This window comes from Crinia signifera, chromosome 5 (assembly GCF_055691185.1).
Source record: "Crinia signifera chromosome 5, ASM5569118v1, whole genome shotgun sequence".
NCBI classification, from domain to species: domain Eukaryota; kingdom Metazoa; phylum Chordata; class Amphibia; order Anura; family Myobatrachidae; genus Crinia; species Crinia signifera.
Window position 1 is genome coordinate 311,778,978 of NC_139221.1, and position 9,973 is coordinate 311,788,950.

A 9,973-nucleotide genomic window follows, 5' to 3' on the forward strand; every position below is an offset into this window, starting at 1 on the left:
GCTCTAACACGTGTTTGTATGCGGTCAGAAAGGCCGCGACACGTGTCATCCGACACTACTGTTTCTGAAATGCCGCTATTGGTGGATTCCTGTGAGGTCAGCAGTCTGACCCCGGAAACCAACAAGCAGCACGCTGGAGATGCGGACCACGGGACACAGGCACCATCCCAGCCTGCGCTCCACACTTCTTCAGCCTGCAATCCACACTTTGGAAGCCTATTGCTCCACACTGGTACAGCCTGCAATACACACTTGTCCAGTGTGTATTCCACACTTCTACAGCCTGCAATCTAGTGTGTATTCCACACTTCTACAGCCTGCTTTACAGCAATATGTCCTCTCTCTGGACAGATGAGGAGGTGAGGGAATTGCTCAACATTAGGGGTGACGAGGAGATCCGCAGACAGATCACCGGAACCGTAAAGAACGCTGTGGTCTACAAAAATATTGCGATGGTATTGGCATCCCGTGGCTACAAAAGGACACAGCAACAGGTGGTCAATAAGCTCAAGGCGCTGCGGAAACAATTCATGAAGGTACACGACCACAACAGACACAAAAGTGGTGCGGCACGCCTAGATTGGAAACACTATGACCAGTTTTCTCCCTTTTCTAGTATATTCGGTTCCTCCAAGATGAAAGCGAGTGAATAAAAAACGAACAAATGGCCAGAGTCATGGCCAATGTCATTGGCGAAAAATTGCAGGAAATGGACGCAGCAATGTCCGCACAAGAAGATGCTCGCCTAGATAGATTTCTCAAGGCACAGGATGCTATGCAAAATGCGTTTTTGACACAGGTGATAGCCATACAGGAGCGTCAAAGCAGGGACGCAGAGTTACTGCAAAGAAATGCCCATCAGTTCCAGATGACATTCCTTGAGCGAATACTCGCCAGTCGCAATCAAGGGCATCCCTCAGTTCCACAAATACAACAGGCACCTCAGTACCCAAATCAACCCTACCCCCAATATAACCCTGGCCCGTTGTATGACCATGCTCACCCTCCTGAAAGGGCAGAAAGGGTAGAAACTCCTGAATACTCTGTGTACAGGAACTTATCCTAACTTGGCACTTTGTTTTTATATGCCTACAGTTTTTTACACATGTAAACAGCACTTTTTATAGTTGTAGTTTCACTTGCCAGAACAAGGAATGTTTGTTTTTAGGGGCAAAGATGCTCCTTGCACTATACTGTTTGTGTGTTTACCTGTAAATGTTAATATGTTTACAACAAAGTTTTTTACATGTTTTAGCGTGTGTTGAAGTACACAATTTTAAACGGGTACACTGCTTGAACCAGAATAAACCTGTTTTAATATTTAAACCACAACTTTGTATTTGCATTTATGTTGACAGGAGTGAAGGAAGATTCATCATTAGAGCAGAGCGGATCTGTTCTGCATTCCCGCTATCATCCCCAACAAACTCTGCGGCATCCACAGAGGAGTACTCAAGTGGAGAGTCCTGTACAGCCCACTCAGGGAGAAATTGCTCATTACGAGCCTCACATATGTTGTGCAGTACACAACACGCTGCGACAACATCAGGCATAATCATAAGATCCACATAATTTTGCTTCATGACGCAGCGCCAACATCCTTTTAATCTGCCAAACGCATTCTCCACCACCATCCTAGCAGAGCTCAAGGTGTGGGTGAAGGCAATCTGTTCAGGGCTCAACTGCACATGTTGCGTGAATCCCTTCATCAACCAGTGGCGTAAAGGGTAGGCCGCATCTCCAATAATATGCACTGGTATCTCAACCCCATCAATAATCTTTGATTTCTGTAAACAAAGAGGAAAAGATAAGTATTTGTAACGTGTTAAAATTGCCTACACCACTGGTTCTTAACCTCGGTACTCAAGGACCCCCAACAGTGCATGTTGGGGGCCCTTGAGGACTGAGGTTGTGAACCACTGGCCTACACCATTGTTACCCTTCAGATGTTGGTGATCTACACATACAAGCATTCCTTGCACCACTTGTAGTATGACCTAATGTAAGGCAAAGCATGGCAGTATGTGTAGTTCATCAGCAGGTGGAGGTCCGCATTCGGCTCACTTCTGGTCTCCCCCACAACTTGACAAACGTGTAATTTCTTACCTCTCTTGGGAACAGCCAGCCACCTTGCTTTTCCTCCGCTAGTTGGAAGAGGTCAGAATTGGCGAGGACTCTGGAGTCATGTGCTCGGCCTGGCCACCCAATGAAGACATCAGTGAAGCTAAAAGGAATGTATGTTTAGTTTTGAAAAATGGTCTAAATGCACATAACATCAGACACACACTGCAAAAAACTAACTTACCAGTACTGGTGATCCACGACTGCTTGTAAAACGATGGAATGCCACCCCTTCCTGTTGTAATAGTCTGCTGGGCTGTCACGGGGTGCAATAATAGGGATATGTGTCCCATCAAGGGCCCCAGCACACTGTGGATACCCCCGCCTGCGGAAACCTTCGATGGTGTCCTCTAGGCGCTGTCCCTTTGGAAGGGAGATGGACCGCTGGTAGAGAGTATCCAGTATTGCCCGTGTGACTTGGTAGACTATGCTGCAGACTGTAGAGATCCCAACTCCAAACAAGCAGGACAGTGGCCCTTATTCAGATCTGATCGCAGTACAAATTTGTTCTGAAAATGGGAAAAACCATGTGCACTGCAGGTGGGGCAGATGTAACATGTGCAGAGAGAGTTCAATTTGGGTGGGGTGTGTTGAAACTGAAATCTAAATTGCAGTTTAAAATAATGCAGCCAATATTTACCCTGCACAGAAACAAAATAACTCATCCAAATCTAACTCTCTCTCTCTATACATGTTACATCTTCCCCACCTGCAGCGCACATGGTTTTGCCCATTTTGAGAACAAATTTGTACTGCGATCAGATCTGAATAAGGGCCAGTGTGCGGTACTCCCCAGGTGTAGCATACCACCACAAGGCGATGGCTAGCCTCCTGCTTGGCTCAATGGGTCTCCTGTAGTTGGTGGTCTTCATAGTGAGTGCAGGGGTCAGTACATCCAGGAGGTGTTTAAACGTGCCACCAGGGCCGGTGCTAGGGTGTTTGGCGCCCTCCTGCAAACTTTACATTTGAAAATGAGCCATCCACTGTTCATCTTGGAAAGCTTCCACAGCTAGCATGAAAGCTTGCCCATGACTCCGGTCTCTGGCCCACAATGTTCTGGCTGATGCTGTGTTCAGGTGTAGTGCGGTCGACATCGTAGACTAAATAAATGCTCTCCTCCTGCGCAAATAAAGGCGTCGCTCTTTGTTCATCTCTGCCCAGAACTGTGCACTTTTCCTCAGCATGAAATAAGTGTACAGCATGTTGCACAGTGTGACACTCTGCTGCATGCTAACACCTGAATCACACAGAATCAAAGCACGAACATCCATGAGGTCAGAGAAGTCTGCCATGCTGCTGCTGCTTCTGCTGCTGCAATGCTGTGAACTATCTCCGCCCCTTACTTTTATTTCCTTTGTGACATCATTATTGTGAGCCAGAAAAAAAGTCAATTTTTAATGACACACATAGGTTTTGCAGGCCGGACACGGGTTCAGTGTGTAAGCACCAATCCTAAGAAAACCCGGGTTGAAGTGCAGTGTGAAAGGGGTGTTTTAAGAGTCTGACACGGCTCTTCACAAGGACAAACCCGTGTTTAAAATGCAGGGTTTGACACGGGTTTGCGGTCTGAAAGTAGTATTAATGGTGCCGTGTCGACTAGTTGATCCAGTAGCAAACTCAAAGCGGGGGTGTTTGGCCCCCGAACACCGTCACGGTACCTTGAACATGTGGAGTCTGTAGGCCCTAGTGGGCATATGCGTAGTGTGATTAGGTTGTCACACCTTGTTGTCCTATTCGGTAAATACTAATAGTGCCAGTTCATAGTCATAACTATTGTTACTTGTTAATGTGCCTTAAGTCCCAAGTGCTGCTGTGCCGTGAGGGTCAGTGGGCATCGGTCGTCTTTATCCCATAATAAACCTGAGTTGTACTGCAGACCGTGTCTTCCGTCATTGAAGTGTCTCTCTTCGGTCCACCGGATAACAGAGAAGTGGACGAACCTGAGTCACCCTGAAGAGGCAAGGAAAGGGGAACCCGTTCCCTTCGTGCACCGGCCACCACACATACAGTACAGTACTGTGAATACAAAATTTTATGCAACAGTGCAATGAGCGACTTACTGTAGTCCATTTCAACAGTACCGTATATGCCTCCAATACACATTTCCTGCGGGCAAAAATGTACATTGCTGTAAAAATGACATTTGCAGTACAGTACAAGGAGTTTTGTTTTTTACAATGCTAAATATGGCAAGATAAAGGAAAGGTGTACAGTACTGTATGTGGACACATCTGTTCTATACTGTATGCACTAAATTCCAAATGCTAATTAAACTTGTTCAAATTCTGACTTCTCTGATCATCCTTTGAAAAACAAAGGATTTGTTTAACTTTGTTTTTGTTTTTTGGTTTCTTTAATAGGAGGCCCCTCCCTATTCTGTCAGTCTCGGGCCCCTCAATTTCTGATGACAGCCCTGAATATAAACTTCAATGAAAACTCATTGTTACGGTGTGATTCTTGCCATACAATACTACAATTATAACGTATAATTATTTCTAGTTATTATACTTTATACATAGTAATGTACTGTGTATAAAAGGGGAGAATATAGCAATGCGCTTATACATTACTGCTGGGTATATGTTTATGCTATGTATTTTTAGACGTACAGCTGTAAATAATAAGCTGCCGGTCATTACTTCTCCTTAACAGTGTGGACTCTCTGGGTGATAAATAAGTAATGGTGTTTATGGCTGCTGTTAGTTAAACCGGTATAATGTTATGCTGATCCTTCCTAATGGAAGCCAATTACTGGGGTCAGTGCTGCAGCTGCCACTTATAGATCATTGTGTTTTGTTACTTTCTGTAAACAAGCCTAGAAAAATATTTTAAGAAAAAAGTTTCCTTCAAAAATGAATGTCATATCCCCAATACACGTGTGCTATACAAACTTACTGGTTCTTTATACAGTATATTGGGATTACTATGGAAAAAAGAGGGCACATAGGAGAGAGACTTCCTTTCTTTTCTAAAAAGTCGTTGTTATATCATGGAACAAATGTAAGCGGGCATTGGGCCTTATTTTGGTTCATTCTTTCTGACAAAATCCTTCTTAGATGGGCAAAACCATGTGCACTGCAGGTGGGGCAGATGTAACATGTGCAGAGAGAATTAGATTTGGGTGGGGTTTTACTTCAAAGTGAGATCTATATTGCAGTCAGTATTTTCCCTGCACAGAAACAAAATTACTCACCCAAATCTAATTCTCTCTGCACATGTTACATCTGCCCCCCCTGCAGTGCACATGGTTTTGCCCATCTAAGAAGGATTTTGTCAGAAAGAATGAACCAAAATAAGGCCCATTGTGACATGTGTGACAAAGGTAAGTGTCCCTTTTGTATTCCTCCTTCCATTCAAGATGACTGTTTGTATTCTACAATGGACGATAAAGATGCAGCAATTTGAATCCATAATTAGCACAAAGCACATTTGTTGTATCATAAGTAGGTCCCTTAGGAGGCTAATCATGATGAAAAACTGTTGCATGAACTCATTGTAAGTATTGGAGGCATTAATCCCACATCTTTTACTTATCACTTCTGTAAAACTATACTTTCTATGGAGACAGCTCATTGGAGGTATGAGCTAGTTCCACTCTCCTGAGCTCCCTCCTCACCAGTGGTGTATTTATAATGGGTGCACTTAATTCTCCACGATTCTCTCTTTATTTATTATTTATTTATCAACAGTTTCTTATATAGCGCACACATATTCCGCAGCACTGCATACCTCCCAACTTTGGCAATTCAGCAGGCGGGACGCTGCCGCTGCGCGCCGGAGGCGTCCAGAAATTTTAGGGGGCGTGGTCTAATTTGGGGCGTGGCCTATACTCGCGGCTCTTCTGCGAGGGCACGCCCCCATTTTGCCGCTATGGGGGCATGACCCAGAGGCTCTGTGAGCCTCTAGCCATGCCCCCAGCCCCCTGGCTGCGGGAATAGACGCTGTGCGCATGCGCACAGCGTTTATTCCCCGCTGCTTAGCAGCTGACAGGGGGGACTCCCAACAGCCCCCCCACACCGCGGGACACTGCCGCCCGCGGGTGGGACAGCGGGACAGGCCCTGACAATCGGGACTGTCCCGATAAAATCGGGACTGTTGGGAGGTAAGGCACTGCACAGAGAATATTACCAGTTATTTATATAGCGCACACATATTAAGCAGCGCTGTACAGAGAATAGTTGAACATTCACATCAGTCCCTGCCCCAGTGGAGCTTACAATCTATATTCCCTACCACATGTACACGCGCACACAGACATTCTAGGGTTAGTTTTTGTTGGGAGACAATTAGCCTTCCAGTATATTTTTGGATTGTTGGAGGAAACCGGAGTACCCGGAGGAAACTATGCATTCATATCATCCTTTCCTCTGCTAGCAGGTCACTTCGATACCAGGATGAAATAACCGATGGGATACATACCATTAAATTCCCTACTTAGGGAGCCATCTAATGCCGTCCGCCAGGCAAACGAATGCCCAACCAACGCCACCATGTGAACATCCCTGCCGCATTGTGAATGGATGTTTAGCATAAAAATCCATTCTCACGGGATTGTACGGGGGTGAAATCATTCGATGGCCGCCGACGAGTCGTTCTCCCAGTATTTTCCTGGGCGCACCCACCATTTCTGTCCCCATGCGACTGCCCCCTCCCCCCCCCCCCCCCCATAAAAATGACTTGGCAACTGTGCATGTCGCCGAAGGCGTCCGCACACATGCGCATATGAGAATATATACGCATGCGCAGAGGCAAAACATCAGTCCACTGTGCCAATACACCAGGGAACGAGCGTTACTGAATCAGGCCCCATATTGGGCACAACACCAATACTCCTACTGTATGGCAAGGTACCCAACCCTGCACATATTTCATCTATTCCTCTCACCAGCCATCATTTATTGATTCATTCACACATTTCCTTCTAGGTTAATTAACTAATATATTTGCTTAAAATTGTGTTTTAATAAATACAGCAAATGTGACAGGATATCTATCCATACCATTGCAATCACCAATAACAGCTGTGCTCTTACAAACCTATATTTGACCTTCACATCAATCACAATCCTAAAACTCTTGCAGGTTAAGGTTCTGAGATCACTGTGGAATGCTTTGACACGGTACATCTTATAAGACATACCTCCAACATTGATGACCTGGGAGGCGTAGGAGCGTGCCCAAATTTACTGGGGGTGTGGCCTCACAGCAAGGGGGTATAGCCTATTTCCGCAAGGTCACACCCTCATTTTCGCCGCTGCGGTGACATGGCTAGTGGCTCTTGGAGCTGCTGGCTACTATGACCCCAGGCTGTGGGGCTGCATGCGCACAGCGTCTATTCACAGGGGACAGGGGGGACTCCCAGCTGACACCCCCCCCCCCCCCCACCACGGGACACTGCTGGCCACGGGAGGGACGCGAGAATGTCCCAAAAAAATGGGATGTTCCCACGATAAGCTGGACAGTTGGGAGTAGGGATGCCAATCCTGGGGTCGGAGGGATCTGCTGTCCATGATGGAACTTTACTTATACTTTCTATGCTGACTGTCCTGCATTCTGAGGAGGGGTTAAGTATGACAAACTACTTGTTTATGGACCTTGTACCGCACATGTTTGCTGGTTTTGAGTGCAGTCTCCTATATGGACCAGCACTCTCATTTTTTTAAAGGTGGCACTCTGCGACTTGGTCAAATTCAAGTTGTACTAATATAATGGCACACCTACGTTTCCGGGCACAGTCACCCCTGTCAAAGTTCACTTTTCTTTACGTTACTTTTTCATTCAGTGTAAGCTCTGTGTATACACTCACACTGGCTGACCAACATATACTGACTATTACCCCCTCCTCCCTCACTAGTTTCAAAATAAAAAAATTAAGTACAGTATAATGGCAAAAAAAAAAAAAATCACCTGGCCAAATCTGCCCATCGGTCTTGCAAGGCTATCATGCTAGCAGGGGCTGGCTGGCAACTTTCAGCCTGGGGGGCTACACAAGCAAGTGGCCCACCACCATCGCCATCATTTTACCACCCTACCCTCTCACTTCAAGTATGCAGCAAGGATTAACAATCATTTTCCCACACACACACATATACACCAGAAATGGGGACAGTGAGCACGGATGGCGTGGTGCAAAAATTTACAATGTAATGCCCATTACACATAATGCCAACAACGTAATGCCTATTAAACATAATTTTACACACTGTAATGTCAATTAAATATAATGCCACACACCATAATGCCCATTAGACATAATGCCAACTCCGTAATGCCCATTACACAAAATGCCACACACTGTAATGCCAATTAGATATAATGCCAGACACTGTAATGCCCATTCCACATAATGCCAACATCGTAATGCCCGTTCCACATAGTACCAACACCGTAATGTCCATTACACATAATGCCAACAACGTAATGTCCATTACACATAATGCCAACACCGTAATGCCCATTACACATAATGCCAACACTATAATGCCCATTACACATAATGCCAACACCGTAATGCCCATTACACATAATGCCACACACCGTAATGCCAACACCGTAATGCCCATTACACATAATGCCACACACCGTAATGCCTAATACACATAATACCAACAATGTAATGCCCGTAAAAAATGACACTCGCTGTACTGCCCATTACACAGAATGCCAACACCGTGATACCCATTAAACATAATAATGCCTATTACATATTATACCATTTAACTGCTGCTTACCTGCATGCTCATTATTAGATGAATAGCGCTCGTTGCCAGGGGTGACATGCTTCTTGCCAGGGGTTTCATTTGTTGCCATGGGGGATTTACATCCTAATTGCTAGTGGAAATGACATGCTGTTGCTATGGAGTGTTACATGCTTTTTGCTGGAGGAAGGGGCATGTAATGCTCCATAGGGTAAGTGCTGTTGCCATGGGGAGTGATATTATTTGTCAGGTGGGAGACAGGGTACTTGCTCGTTGTCAAGGGGTTCCATGCTTTCATCTAGTCTCTCTACCTTTAAATAGCGTGCCAGCGCTACCCGAATCCGCACTTCCGGGTAACGCTGGCTGCGCTGTTCTCATCTTACAGACACTAGAGGTATGGCAGTACCTCTAGTGTCTGTCTCCATCAAGGCGGCGGCCATTTTTGCAGGGGCCGTCGCCTTACATTCGGGCGGCCGGGAAGCACAGTGCGGCAGTGGACATGGAGCCTGGAGGAGGCGGCTGCGGCAGCAGGGGACAGCCCACCGGCCCGGGTCCAGCCAGTACATACCAGCCTGGGGGGCATGTGGCACCCTGCCCCCTGGCCCAGCCTGCCCCTCCATGCAAGTGAGCATGATATGAGCAGGATCTTTTACCTTAGGCTCGTGCCCCCACACACCTGTCCATTCCCCAACGACTAATCCTTGACCAAGTACTTTGCAGCCAAAAAATCTTCCAGCATTGTTGCTATGCTCAGAGCCATCCTTAGCTAATTTGGTCCCCTAGGCTAGCTAGTTCCACCCCTGACCTTTATTCACAATGTATTACACCATATTGTTCCTTATATACATTATACCACACTGTATTGCTCCTTATTTACAATGTGCCACACAGTAGTGCCCTTTATACACGTTATGCCTCACCATAGTGCACCTTATACACATAATGCCACAAAATAATAGAAAAGTAATTCCCCTTACACATTATGCCCCACATTAGTAATGTCCTTATACACATAAGGCCACACAGTAATGCTGCTTACACATATGCCACACATTATTACAACACAAACCTTGCCCCTTGCACACCCTGCACAGCACTCACCCGGTCTTGACTCTGCAGATATTGGTCTGGGCTGGCTGAAGGTAGTCAGTCTG

General features: G+C 46.0%; 1 long non-coding RNA gene across 1 annotated transcript; it reads right to left on the minus strand.

Annotated features, from left to right (window-relative positions):
- Positions 1-1,659: 1,659 nt before the first annotated feature.
- On the minus strand, positions 1,660-2,420 carry LOC146079765 (uncharacterized). The gene is made up of 3 exons (XR_014474739.1): positions 2,306-2,420; positions 2,107-2,224; positions 1,660-1,787 (listed from the first exon to the last, which is right to left on the minus strand). It is a non-coding gene; the product is annotated as an uncharacterized LOC146079765 (long non-coding RNA).
- Between the last annotated feature and the right edge of the window lie 7,553 nt (positions 2,421-9,973).